Source organism: Nomia melanderi, chromosome 1, assembly GCF_051020985.1.
Source record: "Nomia melanderi isolate GNS246 chromosome 1, iyNomMela1, whole genome shotgun sequence".
NCBI lineage: Eukaryota > Metazoa > Arthropoda > Insecta > Hymenoptera > Halictidae > Nomia > Nomia melanderi.
The window spans coordinates 11841728-11858805 of NC_134999.1; the positions used below are offsets into that span (position 1 = coordinate 11841728).

At 38.2% G+C, this 17078-nt stretch overlaps 1 protein-coding gene across 2 annotated transcripts in view; it reads left to right on the top strand.

Annotated features, from left to right (window-relative positions):
* Nucleotides 1-17078, top strand: part of LOC116427678 (uncharacterized) — a 58279-nt gene that overhangs the window by 27058 nt on the left and 14143 nt on the right. Inside the window, exon 1 of one of the 2 annotated variants that reach the window (XM_076365874.1) lies at nucleotides 8269-8769. The exons of the other annotated variant lie outside the window; for it this stretch is intronic. The gene's annotated coding sequence lies outside the window, so the exon portion shown is untranslated. Of the gene's footprint in view, nucleotides 1-8268; nucleotides 8770-17078 lie in introns of those variants that run through there. 2 annotated transcript variants of the gene reach the window in all.

Consider the following 17078-nt stretch of genomic DNA (forward strand, 5'->3'; position numbering starts at 1 on the left):
AAAATTCAGCAGGGTTTACTAAAGTCAATTGGAATTTCAACCCTTCCCTCGGGATAGGGATTGTGCAGCGCAATTGTATCGAGTAAATGAAAAACTGCCCTCTTCCGAGGCGATCCGGTGTTCCAGAGGAAACGATGGGAGGAAGATGGGTCGAGACAAAGTCGCGGATGAAAAAAGGGGAAAGCGATGCGAAGGAAACGAGGGTAAGGAAAAAACCGGGAGTACAAAGGCGGGAAATAAAGGGGGAGGGAGACGTATCGGGGACAGGTTCGTTTTCCAACGGGCGTTCCTCTGCGCAGACGCCTTTTCCATTTTCATCGATGATACAGGGCCGGGTCATAGACCGAATTCCTGGCTGCACCCGGTAACAGATTCCAACCCTTCCCAATTCGCCACGTTTCATCGACCAATCTGAATCCTCTATTTTCTAGCGTTCGATGGGAGATTTTTTTTAGATTTCTGTGCGCTGAACGCAATCCCGAAAACCGTTCTCCTTTATCGCTCTCGATTTATAAGAAAGTTCATTTCGAACAAAGAGACCGAATGATCGTCTTTGAAAATCATGTGAAGGTTCATCGGGTAAAAGTTACGCAAAAATTATAGATCATTCTATGGACTCTTAGATGAAACGATTTATTTTGTTGTGACATTATAAATATCTAAACATGTTTAAACCATCCTTAAAGCAGACAAGGTATTTAATAATGCAATAACTTTTCCCGATATTTTTCACGTTATTTTGAAAAGCAAAAATAAACGATAGAATTTGATTCTATTACGTCATAGAGTAGGCAGTGTTTAAATAGTTTCATAACTGTACCGTTAATACCAGTCACACGATAGAAAATCGTTTACCATACCAGTCGATTATCTGTCGATCGTAAAAACATGAAAAGAATGATACAAAAAATCGTCTCGGAAGGCTGGCATTGTAACATTCTGTCTTTAATGTCGCTAAGTAATTGAAAATCCGATAGTTCGCAAAATATTTGATTTTTCACGCGCATAGACGGAACCTCCGATGAACCGTAGATACTGTATTGGTAAACATCAACTGTTCGATGATGCAACGTCGCGCGGTAGTATCACATAACCGACAGTTTCGAATATCTCGGAAACCACGGAATTTTTAATGACTCAGTGTTACACCATTTATTCAACTAAAAAACGAGCCAAGAAAACGGTTCACATGAGAGAGAATTGAAAAAAAAGGTGCGAGAGCTATTATGTGAAAGGAAAAATAACGCTCGAACGTTTCGCGAGTGCAGCGGTGCAGTCGCGGAAAAATCGTGTCATGCGAAATTTTCCTGCATAATTTTTCTCTCTTTTCTTTCTTTTTTTCTTTTAATCTCGTTGGGAACAGATTTGCAGCCCAGTTGCCAACATTGCCCCGCATATATTCAACTTTCCCATCTGGCAGGCGATTTTTCTGGTTCGCGGTGTATACGCGGCGAAAGAGTTAAAAGCGTTAACGTGATTTCTCTATAACATCCCCTTTCGGTTTAACTTACTTCTTTCATTTACTTTTCGCTGCGGTTGTATCTGCTAATACATTCCACGCATATTTCGCGTGCATAGTATTCGAAGTCAGCGTTCGAAAAAATTTCCATTCATGAATGAAAGGATGATAATAACAATTGAAATTGTATCCCGATGGAATGAACAGTGTTGGTGAATAAATCATTCATTTTTAAATATTTAAAATTCGTAAACAGACAATAAGTAAATGTTAAAATTGAATATACTTAAAGATCAAACAGTAAACAATTTAATTTTTTATTATAACTAACATTTTAAAGGCTTAGTCTTTTTTTGTTAAACCGATTGTTAACGCGTAATGAAATAACGCCTCGGTATTCCCTCAAAATTATTCAAACATTCATCCGGATAAATATACATAAATTACTAGAATAATAGACGGCATAATTTTCCGTGGACAATGAATAATTAGCGCCATGACAAGGCGTTTAAACGGGCAAAAATTCAGCGGGTTAATTATCTGAAGTAAATATTCAATGGAAATAATTCGAATAATAGGCAACTCCGTTAGAAGCACTTACATTGTACCATCGCGCGACGTTAAGGGGCTGCTCGTTCTTTGCTCTCGCCCCGTCCGATCGTTGGTTCGCGCAGCCGCACTTCCGTTTCGCCGCCTGCATCCACCCTCTTCCGCTTGGACTGTTACATCGACTCGAACTCGCCGACGATGTCTTTTTGCGCGGATCAATGAGACTCTAATCCACGATTCTCGATGTCATTCCAGTAAACATCCACCGTTTATTATTCGCCCTGTTTGCGAATCCTCGACAGTGGTTCGCGTGTATACAGTGACTCACGCTTTTGTTCACGTATCTTCCATACAACGATCGTAACTAGACCGTGGGTTTCCGTAGACATTCAAGTTTTGTCGAATTTAATTAGGAAACTAGAATTATAGTACAATAAAACAGAAGATAGAATTACGATAGAAAATGGTTTTCTTTAATGCTATAATTAATAATATAAATATATATCTTTTCGTATCACGTACATTCTGTGCAAGTATGAATCTTCTCATTTTCCATAAACGCATAGAAACCTGCAGTGTAATTAAAACAATTGTTTGTCAATATCTGTCGATACCTTTTCTTTTCAAGTTTTTCTTAATTTCAGTGTAAAGATCGAAGTTTGATGCACAGTCAAATAACGAATACAGTATCCTCTAATGGGCAATTTATAAATTCATGCATGTGCATATGTTCTTGTATAATTACAAAGTTGATGGTAGATAAGGTATTTTTATCTAACTTCAAAGTTGACTACCATTAATGATGAATAATAAGTAAGTACTATCTGTAAATAATATTCATATAACACGGGTCGATGTAACATTACAGTGTTACTAATTAAACAGAAAAATAATACAATTCATAATGATCGTTTATAGTACACACTGTTTCGTAAGAGGAATGATAATTCTAACGAATACATCGGGTGAAAGGAAACGTTCTCTGTGGGTCACCGATGACTTAAAGTTACGATATATATGCGTAGCACACGATAAATATGGATTAGCTCGCGATAGAAGAACGTTTCATCATATTGTTGCATCTTAACAGTGGAAATGGTAATAGTCGCGCGCGACTCATTGATGACCCACTGATGAGATAAGACCCGTTGCGCACACAATTATCATTCGGTTAATGACATTTACGGGTGTTTCGTAACGTTCTTGACTCTTACAGTTCGTCTGGAGCGTGCCCGTTGTAAATGAAGGATTCTCGAAGAGTCATCATTAGTGACCTATAACCCTATCAATCGGAAATTGAGAAATATTACAATTCGTGAAACTGTATCTCTATTACCAGTAATCAAAACTCAACATTGTAAAAATCTTTGTTATGGACTATTCATGGATCATTCGTAATTCACAATCTAATGCACGATATAAATTATGTTCCATAAATTTGTAACGCGCAAGGACAAAGTATTAATAATGTTGAAACAGTCAAGAAACAATTTCTACAAAACGCACGTCCGAATGAATCTCTCGTAAACTGTTAGAAGGCTGCATGAATGATTCCTTAGTTCAAGGAAAATGAACCTATAAATTTAATTTGACGATGCGGCGATGTAAAGTTAGTGTTCTGGCAAGATTCACTGACGACTCCGTTGCTGCAGAAACCTTAGTAAATAGAAAATGACTAGACAAAGGAGTACCTAAATTTCCATTAATCGAATGCCATCATGAATCCGATCTAGTTAATTAAATCAGCAACTAAAATAAAAACGTAATTTAAAAACCTCCATTAAATAATTCAATTGTTTGAATTAATCTAAACAGTTTTTGAAATCATTCTGTAATATTTGATTTTAATGAGTAGAAAATAGCCAGGATGAGAGTTAAATAAAAAAGTAATTTACGAAAGCCAAGATAGAAACTCTTCCACATAGTTTCGTTGATCGATGGGGGGATGATCCGCGGAGTTTAACCATTGGAGCATGATGAACAGTGTACGACAGCGAACCCGAAGTATTTGAACTATCCTAGAGACAATATTTCCGCTTAGTATAGTTTTACCAGCGGCGAAACGACGTCCCCTCGCGCGCGCATTAAACTTTTATGATTTTATGGCGTGCGAGACGTAACAGCTAGGGGAGGAAAGTTCGCTAAGAAGGGTGAAAAGAACGTCGCCGGTGTGGAATTGCCAGCGGGGCGAGCTCGTTGACATCATTGGAATTTCACTGTAACACTATAATCAAATCACGCGTCTGCGGGGAGAACGTTAAACGGATTATTGTTCTTTTACCCCAAGTGAAATCTTGACTGGGGCAAGATGCACGTGCGTGCACGCGATGCATACCGTTTTACGGCTAATAAGAATATTAACTCGATAGTTCCGTTTTGTGTGTAGCAACCCCTGACGTGATTGATTAATCTGTTATAGACTGTAAACGTTTTATTTGGTTTTTAGGTATCATTAATATCAATATTAAAAATTTGAATGAACCCTTATCCTTTCACGTTTTCTGTATTTTTAGTTTTTAGTCTTTAATTATTACTCAATTAATCTACGGATTTAATTTAATTTAATTTTTAATCATTTGCATGGATACTCGAATGAAATTAATATTTAAATCAGTGAATCAGTAATAGAATTTTGTCCTGACTTAATCGAGGAAAAATATACTCGAAAATACAATTTTTTTGATCGAGTAATGTATTCGTGCAATTTTTCATCGTCACTGGAAATTTATTTGAAACTTTTCCCTTCTGAGTTTTCAGCGGAATCCTTCACGCTGTCTCAAAGACAATCAGAATTCCTTTATCTCTTCGTCAACCCTTCATCAGAAAGTGAAACCCATCGACACGCTCGTGATTAATTATACCGCATTGTCGGGGGTTCTTTAACGGAGCAAATAATTGCGCGGCGCTAGATAGTCGTGTAGGGTGACCATGATGCTTTAACCCTTTGTGGTCTGAAGTGGTCTCGGTTGTTCATTTCGAAACTTGCGTCAGCATTATTTTATTTAATCATATTGTGATATACAATTATAAGAATGTAATTGTAAAGTGTCATAAACTGCCTGACTATTGGAGTATAATTGAATATTAAGACAACTAACATCTAAACACGTATTTTACCAATTTTCGCTATAATGATTTGTAATATCAAAATTACCTTAAACAATTATTCATTTGCTACAATTAAAAAATGTATTATTACTTACTTATTATGTTGATTATTTATATTGTTAATTTGCTCCTCAAATTTTGTCAAAGAATTCATCAAAGGGCTACATTAACACATTGACATCGGTGTGTATTTACATGTATAGTTCGTTGAATTGGCTTGGTTGGCAGAAATGACTACTATGTGGTTGAAAATTAATTTACCTATTAGTAATTTCAATAATTTCAATCATTTCGATAACTTCAATAATTTCAATCATTTCGATAACTTCAATAATTTCATACATTCGATAACTTAAATAACTCCAATAATTCCAATAATTTCAATAATTTCAATAATTTCAATAATTTCAATAATTTCAATAATTTCAATAATTTCAATAATCTCAATAATTCCAATAATTCCAATAATCTCAATAATCTCAATAATCTCAATAATTCCACATATTTCAAAAATCTCAATAATGTTAAAACTTTCGCCCCCAAATGTGCAAAAGAGTGAACCACAATACCGGTGTCAACGTGTTAACACTAGATTTACGGACACTTATTGTACAGTTTATTCTATTGTTCCCAGAAAGATTGATGTTCGTCCGTTTAGATCTAAGAAATCAAATGTTTAAAAATGTATCATTAGTAACCATAGTCACGTAATTGAGTCAATCAAAATCGACCCAAACATTTACCAAATAATGTTTATAAAATTAAATATGAGTCAAATTGACTCGTTCCGTAAATCTAGTGTTAAACTACGTACATACAATCGAATCAAATAACATTCACCCTAGTCTCGCAGCTACAAACCAAGTTCGGGCCGTGAAGGGTTAATCACCCTGTAGATCCGTCGTAGGTCGTAGACACGAGCCAGTCGGTAGGCTCGCCTAACGACAAGCCCCGTCTTGCGCAGACCGGCTTACTCTAGAGAGAACAGAGGAGAGAGAGTGTGAGAACTGGCCTGGAATCACGCATGCGAGCAGGGGTGTCCGTCGAGTGCAACGAGGGGGTTGCGGAGAGGAGACAGACGAGGACGGAGGGTGCGCGCGGGGGCGGCTCAGACACGTACGGACGGGGAGGAAGGGAAATCCGAGCGGATGAGAAAAAATGCAAGCAAGACCGGTGGATGCGGCGAAGGAAAATGTTTGTAGTGAAGGGGTGAAGAAGAAGGGAGGGTGAAAATGTTGGAATGCAGTGGAAATCTGAGTTGAAGAGGGAAATTAGTTTCCTAGACGTGGAAGTGGTTTGTTGAACTCTTTGATAGTGGTAGCTGCGGAACGAAAATAACTGTGATGAATAAATAACTGTGGATAAATGTGGTTGGTTCGTTGATACGACAAGTGATTGAAGTTGTTATTCTATTGGGATGGTATTTTTATATGGATTTATGTAATTGAGTTATTTATTAATTTGTGAAATGGTGGAAATGTAGTTAAATTAAAATTGCGTCGATTTATATTTTAAAAATAAAATGAATTTACGGGAACATATTGTGTAATAATAATGTTTGTACAATCGCGGGTATTTTGATTGCTCGGATAAGGTATTAATGGTGTTAATTATTTCTGTATCATTAATGGAATGTAAAAAGGCATTAGTGTGATTACTTTTTATTATATGGTTAATGTTTATATGTACTGTGAATAGAAATGTTTGGATAGAATTAACGGTACAGAAAATATGGTGCTTTATATTTTCCCGTTCTCTACGAACTCATTCTCTCGATTAATAAACTTTTTAAGAACTGTATTACTTTGAACAATTTTTTTAATGATTAAAATAGTATAGTCACGCCATTCAGTTTCACTCAACTAGATGTCCTAATTTGACCGTACAATTTCTCAAATTTCCCTTGGGTATACGGCTAACATTCGGGACGCTCGATGGCCTGTATGTTAATCCGTCTGGTTTGCCTGCCCACGTGCAAAATTTCGCGTCCGTTCCGATGTTTGCACGATTGAGTAACAGCGAGCAAACAAACTCACGGACGACATTTTCGCGTATTTCACTTATTATGAGCCGTCCATTTGCCAAAGTGATTACTATAATCCCGCAGAACATGAAAAGTCGACAAATTCATTGACATTATGCGTATGAAGATCAAATAAAGACTACCTGGCTTATATTTGGAAACGTTTGAAAAGTAGAGTCAGTCACTTAATGTTTCAAATTACACCTGAAAAATATAAAGATAATTTATTCAGAACAGAAAATTCTATATTTATCGTGACAAAATTTATTGTTTGAAACTGAACCCTTTGAAACTTAGATGAGCGTTATTTAGTTCAATTGTGTCTTAATACGACACTTCAATTATTTACTTAAAACCACTTATAAAACACTAAATTTGTACTCACACACGATATAAATACGACATTCTAAATACCTACGCTAGAAAATAATCAACTAGCAATTAACACGTTGACTGGCACGAGAATTTCGAGCGTTTATAATAATACTTATTCTTTCGCAACAAAGGAAAACGTTCTTAAAAATAATTGTTTACAATTTGGTATCACATATTCCATTACTATCTAGCAACTTATGTTACCAAATATTTCTATTCGACATCAATTTTCTTGCAGTTGTTTTTAACGAATTTAAAACCTTCACCGGTGACCACCGTCAACGTGTTAAATCTTAAATCAAATCTCATCGACACAAGAGCCCAAGGTATCAAACACATCTGTCTAATAAAACACAAACGTCAAATCAAAACACTCAACTACCTCCATAAAACCGTACCCTCCTCCCGCCTCCTCCAGATTCATCGCTTCGGCTTTAGCTCGAAATAAACCAACGAACCCGCGTCAAAGTCGACAAACACCGAAAAAGCGAGAAAAACATTCTCCCCGGAGACGCCGAATACAGAGATGCAATAAGAAGACAGGGAAGGGACAGCATAAAATCCGGTAGAAAGGGTAAGAAGACGTAACGAGATTGTGTGGTGGTGAACAGCTAGGGCGAAAGGGGGAAGACGCGCCGGCAGAAGAGGGAGAGAGTTAATAGAAGGAAGAAGCGTGCGCAAGGGGGTGGCAGCAGGCGATGCAAAATCGTGGCCGGCAGTGCACAGTCGCAGGAAAATCGAACGGGCGGCCGGCAGTGTGCCGCACACCGGCGCAGCATTCACTTCCGCTTCCTCCGTTTCCGACGCCGTCTCCCGGCGCGCCGGAGATCACGCCGAAACGGAGTACACCATGCTGCTCGACGCCGCGCCGGTTGAAACCGAGCGATCACAAATTGCGCGACCGCCAGATTTGCCAATCACGCTCCGCCGGAAGTGTCGCCGCGGCCCGCGGGTGAATTGAACCAATACGAACGGACCTTGGAAACGGTCTACGCCGGTTGTCCCGCTCGCGATCCCGGTGGATTTTGGTAAACGCGCTCCCCTATGTTCCGAGTTTCCAAAAACCAACGAGATTTCGGTTTCGGTTCGTTGGGGAGGATCGCTGGCCTCGGGACCCGATCGATCCGATCGACGGGACTGCTCGGTTCTCTCGTGAGAACCGTTGTCGATTCTCTGTGATCTCGTTCTTCGAGAGCCGTGACAGTGAGCTTCGTTCGAAGCTTTTTACTTTTCAGGCATCTCGCGAGGTGTTTGGGTCTGTCCGATTTGAAATGTCTATGTATGGGCTTTAAGATTGTTGCGGTTGACGGTGAACGGTGGTTGTTTGATGTACGGATTCAATGGATTGCCGAGGTAACCCGAGGAGAATTGTTTCTCTTGGTTTCTAGCTGAAGACGTATTCGTAGGTTTTTCTATGAGTAACCATGTTGGAGAGCGTGTTAACGGGAATCTCGAGTAGGACAGCGTTACGTAACATATTGCAACGATGCGAAATTTCGGATGCCTTTTGCCGGAGAATCTTTGCAATATGAGCTTTTTCGGTGGATGTTGTTTAGAGAAGATTCATGGGGAATATTGATTGACTGTGTTTTTTGTGAAATGAAGATATTTTTGTACGGATTTTGTATAGATTGACTTTTCTATTGGACGGTGCTGTTATCTCGAAATAGAAAGCAACGACGATAGTTTGATCCCTGATCCATCCTTAATCGATCAATGGATATTAAAGTAATATTATATTTTCGAATTTTATTCTCGAAGAGAATTTGATTATTTTTAATACTGCTTCTTCACAAGGACGCTCAGGCCTCGAATGGCGGATTCATTACTATTGATTTCGAATTCTCTGTAGTATATTTCATAACCTTAAACATTGACAAGCAGACGCAGTTGAAGGCTGAAGCACGAGACGGCAATCAAAGCTGGATCATTTTTAATTCACGTTAAATCGGAACTTAGCCTGCTTATAGATCTTGTGAACTAGAATCAGGATAAAAAAATTTTTCCGATTATCTATCCGATTAACATTTATTCTACTTTCTAGAATTAAAAATAAAGCACAAATCAATAATAAATTATGCTATATCTGAAGGGTTAATACAATTTCTCTAAAAACTGTTGACCTTCGATAAAAATACCTAATTCACCTTTAACTGCCCAGGTGAATGTTAATGCATCTCAATCTTCTTCCTTGTACCGTAACCTTCTACCACGTTTTTCATAACTAAACATTCAAATCAATTTCCTATGTACATTAAAATAAACAGTAACATTGAAACATTGTTTCTGTCAAACACAATAATTTTCGAACCATTCAATTTCAAGTTCGAGAACCATTTGCATATTTCATGTCACGAATGATATACATTTTTCATTTTTTTTTATATTTAATACGTCCCATTCTACGTTTCTCTTTAAATTTATATTTAAAATCAAAAACGTTTATATATAAATATTCGCCTATATTTCTTTATTGTGTACAAAAATCCTCAATGAAAAGTTGTTTTCAAATAAACAGAGACTGTTTTACTAACCGACGTCGCGGTTCCTAACTTTTCAACGGTGTATTAAGAAGATGAACAGTCTCCGAGACTCTAGCTCATCAGTCAAGTGTTAATTCCGTCATCACAGGTCACGGAAATAGATACCTCTTGTTCAAATTCTGCTTTTTACGTACGACATGAACTGAATCCCGCGAAACCCTACGAATTCCGTTCTACACAATGTCCCGTGAAGCCTCGGGCACTCGACTATTTCCAGCGTCCGCTAAAATAGTTTCCTCTTCTCCGTGGCCAGGGAAGACAGACTGAGGTGGAATCTTCCTCGAGGCGGGGACGGATAAGAAATTGATCAGGTATAGGGTCGGGACGTGCACGGTTCGTAGCGTAGAAGAGGAAGGAAACGCTGGTTGATTTCATTCGCAGCGCGGGGAAACGATGGGAACGGTGTTTCGCGCAATTGCATTGTGTGACGCAACCACTCGGAAACCTAAGGCCGTCCGAGGAAACTCCTGTAATCGGAAACTGTTTTATCCGGGCGTTCTTCCACATGGATGCTGGCAACTTCATTACTAGACAATTCTTTTTTGTGCCGCGTGTCTCTGACCGATTTGAAAACGTTCAATCGTTTCGATACTTGTTACACTCATAATTATATTTCATAATTATAATTATATTTTATTTTGGTGATTTCTTATTTTAGTATTTTTCGATACCTTTTTTATTTCGATATTTTCGGGATTGTCGATAGTTTTGGTGATCTCCGAATTTTTAGTTATTTTGGCACGTTGATATTTGAATATTTCTAATATTTTCGATTATTTTACTAGTCTTAGAACTTCTAATAATTGAAAGCTTTGGTTATTTTAGTATGCTTATGATTCTTTTAAACTCAGGCCAATGATGCATCGTCATCCCTGTCGCCTACAAGAGTGCTCATCACAACGATCTATCATAACCATCATTTATCATGTTTTGTCGCCGGACTATAATCGTTTACAAATCCAAACACTCCATTAATAATTCATGATATAGAATCGTGTTCTTATATACAATATAACACAAAAAACTCATAAGACAAAGGGGTAATTTAATCCGCATATAAGAAAAAGTATCATCGCATGGTCCCAAGTATCTAAAATTGATTTCAAAGTATAATATTAAAAAATGTTAACGAATCGCGTACAATGTTCTTCGACTACCACTTTATTTCATGAAACTACCAGCCGATCCAAAACTTCTGGGAGCACCCTGTATGCAGTTATGGCTGAAGGGAATAATCCGAGGGTTGCATTATAAAGCAACCACGACGCGGCGGTTCTGTAAATGTCGTTATCGCGATCGATAACGTCGGCTGAAATTTCTCCGTGTCTCGTTGCACGACATTCATTTCCTTGAAAACGACGAACAGGGGCAGAAGGTGGGCGTGATACCGGGCTCCGTTACGTAACCGACGATAACGAGTGCGTTCTCCTCGTCTAACGTGCTATCTTCGATGGACTACTTAAGTTTTCGGCAGGCTTTGCCTCCAATCGCGAGCCAGAAATTTGAATATTCTCCTGGTAAATCCGAGATCACTATAATTATGTTTGTAATCCTCTGTGCTTTTATATCGAAGCAAATTATTTACTTCATTTTAACCCTCTACATTCGAAAATACGTTTGAAGTTGCACTTAGAGTCACCATTTGATTTGATGCAGCAAAATTATAAAGCTTATTAACAATAAATTAATATTCAATATTAAATTTTCTGCAATATAATAATGACTAATGTGAAATATTGAAATAAAACACTTTCGTTCCAAGCACGTTTAAATTTACGAAACAATGCTTATAAAATTCAATACGCATCGAACCGATGTGTTTTGTGAACCTAGCGTTAATTTATCTATGATTTCCGTTCGTATTAATTGCATAGGTGTTACCAATGTTTCATCACACAATAACAGATAATTATAAGATCTTCTTAACGCAAAAGATTAATACAATATTAAACATTGTCATTGATACTATTACAACAGCGTATCTAGTTAACACTAAAACTACCAGATAGGTCAGAACAATTTCTAATCGCTTCCTCCATATTGAAAAGGTAAAAATACTTCTCTATGAAATCACTGAAGAAGGTGATCCATTAACACACAAACTGAAATACGAGTCCACCGAAATTTCAATGAACATACTCTCACAGTTTCGCGCGAATTCCAAATTCTCAATTCTACTTCTGGTGTTAATGACTGTGCCAGTGAATCACCGACAGTGCGCGCTGCGAATTTACCGGGGACAATAAAATCGACGAAGGATCGGTGATTTCTGTCTCGCTGGGGACGGAAACTGCTAGGAATTCGACTCGCAAACGGAACGAGAACCGCTTCGAACCGCCTTGTCCGCCGCGGAGAGAAATCCACGGACGCTCTAGATTCCCATACCGCTGCCTACGTTCGAAGTCAGAATGGCTCGAGCCATCACCAGCTGTTGGATGATCATATCTGGTGCATACCAGTACGACCGATGCTTTTCATTGATCGTCCGGTCTCTCTTCGCCGTTTCCTTCGCTTCTTTCCCCTTCTGCAAACGGCCTCGAGGATGATGGCCCTTCCCTTATTACACTCTAGCTGGGGAATAAGGGTCGCAACAGTCCCGCGTAAACGTATCTACTTTCTTCGATGCTTGCTTTCAAAGTTTGTTTACCGATATGAAATTGTTAAACAAACTGGCAATTTTGCGCGGAAAGAAACAAAACGATTTGCATCTGGTTTGAAAAGTCTTTCCTTCGGTTATCAATTGTATATAAGTTATTATCAGTTATTATAATTTAAATTAAGTTATTTGGACATAATGATTTTACGTAGACAAAACATAATCTGCGTTTACTTTGAAATTTCATTATTGTGGATATAACAGTTCTTTGTATTGGTAAGTAAACGTAAAATTAACTGTCGTTGTGATTAGATTAAATTGTCTAGGTTTTAGAGATTGTATTATCGTAGACGGGAAAGTCTTGTTTTGATTATCAAACAGTAAAACTAATTACCCCCGTGAATAGATTCAATTATCTGAATACCTCATTTTATTCTCTTATAAGAAATAGATTATCAGAAATTGTAGTTCATTCTATGCATTTTTGTCGAAGATTTCTACAAGTGGAATCTTTGGAGCTGCATTCCTATTGTCAAGATCATTTCGTATATTTTTAAGCGGATCGAAAGGGCGGAGGGTAGCGCAAGATCACGACTCGTTTGCGCGAGCCGTCATCGTTTCATCTGGCAACCATTTTACGCTTTCGACACTTGGCTCATCGATCCCCATCGGTCGGTCTCTTTTGCAATTTTGTTTGCACAGGTACCGGTACCGTCTGTCCATCCGATAATTGACCTATTTGCGCTCCACTCGAGCGCGTTTCAGAATCGCCATTTTACCCTCTGCGGCCTCATCAAATAATCATCGTGCGACTCGTGTGTAACGAAATCTCATTTTCAGATTTGAATTAGCTTCGAATCGTTTAAAATATAATAGACGAGACTTCATGCACGATGTTAAGACAATCGGTAGTGGAGCCGAATTTTTACGGTTGCATCATATTTTCCGTCACACCCATTACAGATAACAGAACCTAGCACATTATCTTGTTTGCCCTCGTATTTCATGTTACAAGAGAACTACTGTGCTGGCTCGGAAAACGGCTTTCTCCTGGAGCCTATTGCAGTTCATTCTGACTCCAACGGAATGAGTGATTTTAAATATTTTTCCGAGTTTTCAGGTATTGAACTTTCAACGTATCCAAAATTCATATGGAATACCATTTGAATGCAACTGAAAAATTGATTTGATGACTTTTTCCCACAAAAATAGGAAGATATACCGCATAGTCATAAAATAAAAATTTTCAGTTAAACTTCTTCTTAGTTCTCTAAACCACTTATTAAATATTTATACAACTATCGTCACCAAAGTTGACACGAGTTTAATGATGTAAACGTAGAAAATTCACAAGTTATACAAATTTTAGAATTTTCTGGACGAAAGGAACACCCGGTGCATGCAAAGCATAGCCGCAGTCCGTTCCCCATAATTCGTCCAGTATACCGAAACCACGGTGCGGTTCTGTTTACACATTGAACTTGATGTTTGCACGGTTCGCTAAAGAGAAGGAGAAGCAGAGCCTACTCTGCAATTTCTTTCTGTGTGTGCGTCGCTGATTAAAGATCGCTGCGGGCCCAAGCCGCGGGCAGAAATTAGTGTCATTTAGTAGCGGTGCCATAATTAAGGCGCGCTGAAGCGTTACTCCTCGTTCGTGACCTTTCCGCGTTTCTTGTCCCATCAGGTGCAGAATTATTGGCCACCGTTCGAGCATACTTAATCACGTCGAACATTGGCAATTAGTTTACGGTTTTCGCGCGATTAATTACCTTCTGCTCGTTGTTTAGAATCGAAAAATGTAATTGCTGCGTGACGACAGAGAAATCATTTTTATTTTACCAGTGGGCTAACGATTTATTTTTCAGATATTTTCACCTAATCACATCCCGGAACTTTATAATAATTTAGAACAAATTACATGTTTGACTATTTTGAGGGTTATTTGGAAGTCAACAATTTTCCAAAGTATTTGTTTTTCCATCCACTTCAATTACATATGAAATACTTTACATATGTTAATAATCGCCGAAGGGTTACACCGTGCGTCTATGCGCCGAAGTTCTGCGCGCCGAACATAACCAAGATTCAAAATCGCCGAAAAAAATAGTTTCTCATATCTCTATACCACAGTATAATAGTACATTATACAACAGCATAAGTAATTCATATCTCACGCAGTTCCGAATTAACCTTCGCCCAAGGAAATCATTCTCAAAGAAACCGAATTCATGCCGGGCGCCATTTTCTTTGATCTCGTCCATGCAAAATGACAGACGCCGGTCGGGGTCCAATTATCGTTTGTATTTATGCACGCACCGCCTTCGCCGCGGTTTATATTCGGACACGGATGACTTTCTAGGGTGAACAATCTCTCGAGCCTCTGTCTCTCGAGGAAACGACGAACCGTTGTTTTATGTAACGCGACAATGAAACGTCGGTGTACAACCTAGTTGGCAGCGGCGGCCGACACTAGCTGATCTGTCGCCGTAAAATTCGCCGGTTTTCTGTTGCATTTTGGGACGCGGGTTATTTAGATAGGCAACAAGTCGGTCATATTGTTGCTCCTGTAATTTGTTATGTGACAACGATCGCGAGCATTGTGCGCCGTCTTCAAAGCTGACGCGAAGGTCACGATTCGTACGCGTGGCGTGCGTGCGCGCGTGTGTGTATGCTTTTATAACCTTCTTACTATTTACCTTGCGATTTGTTTATGTACCGCTGAAAAATACCTTGGAGAATAGACATTTTGGAACACATTTTTTTAAAATTAACATGTTTCTTAACCCTTTGCGAACGAAGATTCTTCAAACAAAACCTTCAACATATGAAGCTAAATTATATATCAATTGCTTAATTAATAGAAAAATAGAAAACTACGTGCTGATCTATGGCTGTTCGACTAATTAGATCATTTGTCCACGATTTAGTTTTCCAAATCTGAGCATTTCATCTCACCGAAATGCCGACATCCGTCCGCAAAGGGTTAAAAATAAGGATAACTTCACGGTCTTCTGTTTTACTTGATTGCAGAAAGTATGTAGTTTCTTATGTAATTGTACTGAAAATTAAGAAGACGACATATTGAATCAAGATCTTTCTCGCAAAGATCGCAAAGCCTATGTATCGCCTTATTATTTTTTGAAAGGGTTAATTGTCGCTTTTGTCTTCAAAGAAAACACCGGATAAATATATTAACGAGGTGTACGATCGTTTGTACTCTGAGTTTTAACCCATTTGTACGCGTAGACGGAATACACGTTACGACGTTGTAAAGTGGTTATTGCCGCAGCAAAATGAATTGGAGGAAAATAGAGCGGGCGTGATACAATGGGAGATTGAAGCGCGGTGCGCCCTCATGGATTTCCTTCCGACGAAAATGGCGGATGCTCCGTGATTCTTATTTTGATGAAGTTTTGTACATCAAAGTTTGAGTTTTTGTAAATTAGTTTCCCCTGCCGCTTTTGATTCCAGAGAAATCTGATTTCGGCTTTTAACGCCAAATTTTCAATGTTCTAAGTTATTATTGGCTTAATTGTGGAAGTTATACGAGCGTTTCGATGTTTTGTATTTTCTTTTATATTTAGTTTTTATATTTTAGTTTTTTATATTTTATAGGTAACAAAATTGTTGTGTTTCGTTACGATGTTTTGTACGAGTATTATTTTCCGCGCGGAACGCAGCGAACACCGTCAGTGCCGCGAGGAACCGTTTAGCACAATGTGTTCAACTGGACGAAGTATTTAAAGTGCTTTCTATTTGTTACTTAAAATACGATCCCCGGTACGTTGAACCCTGAAATCTGATTAAAACTAGAACGGCTGGTGCTTTGCGTGCTCTCTAGTCAAAAAGCTACCTGCCGGCGAAAGCATTTTTCTTCCCTTCGCAAGAGTAGTTAAGAGATAACTGTATCAATCGTTATCATTAAGAGATCCAATGTTTTATGGCAATCCTTATTTTTATTTATAGTTTCAGAATATTTATTTTCATCTATTATTAGATTAATTACTATTCAGACATGATTTCATCAAATATTCGTTACTAATGAAGCATCGAAAATTCCTGATGGAATTTCTAGTACCAACAATTTTCGTATTATCATGCCATTGGAATTAATAAAGATTAAATTTCATAGAAATTTACTTTAACAATCACTTAATCAAATAAATTTCCATTGAACATCAAACAACCACTGATAACTAAATCGTCGGTCATGGAGCCACATTGTTTCTGATAAAAATCCCGATGACTCCGACGATCTGTCTCCTTTCTTAACCCCATGCCTCAGAAACCATTCATAAACCAGTTAACTGCGCTTGACGAGTACACTCGTCACCTCAAAATCGAAAATAATACTAATTCCTTCAACAATTATTCATTTCCTCAAATGAACGTGTATAATTCTTTTTCATTTTGCTTTAGTTTTCT